We start from the raw sequence: 555 nt of genomic DNA, 5'->3' as shown, positions 1-555 counted from the left end.
AGCCCCGCCCCAGCCAGGGGAACCCCGGAGCTGTGCGGGCCCCGGCCCCGCCCTTTCGCTCCGCCCCCGACCGCCGAGAGGCGGCCCCTGGCTCTCACCCACGTCCCCTCCCCCCTCCCGCTCCTCTCCCTACGCCTACTGCGAGCCGCCAGAAGCCGGCGGCAGGACTTCCGGCCGCTCGGCTCCCGCAAAATGGCGGCAGCTGTGGGGGCTTTGTGGTTTCTCTCTTTCCCCTAAATTCAGGTGTAGAAGCCTCTTGTCTTTCCGCCTGACCCCAGCCTCGTGTGGTCTGCCTAGCCCTCTCTCGATTAGCCTAGTCGTTTATATAGTTCAGTTTAAAAACAAGGCCTTAAAGAGTCAGAATCGTGGGTCAGACTCCTGCCTTTCACCTTTCCCAAGACAGTGTGACTTTGACCGTCCTAGATCAGAGACTAAAATGTAAAGCTTTTTATTCTGTTTGGTAGTGGTGGTTTAGTCTACAAGTCCTGACTTTTGCGATCCCATGGACTGTAGCCTGCCGGGCTCCTCTGTCCACGGGAGTCTCCAGGCGAGAAC

The sequence above is a fragment of the Bison bison genome, unplaced genomic scaffold, assembly GCF_000754665.1.
Source record: "Bison bison bison isolate TAMUID 2011002044 unplaced genomic scaffold, Bison_UMD1.0 scf7180017864460, whole genome shotgun sequence".
Taxonomy (NCBI): Eukaryota; Metazoa; Chordata; class Mammalia; order Artiodactyla; family Bovidae; genus Bison; species Bison bison.
This window is presented reverse-complemented; position numbering follows the sequence as displayed.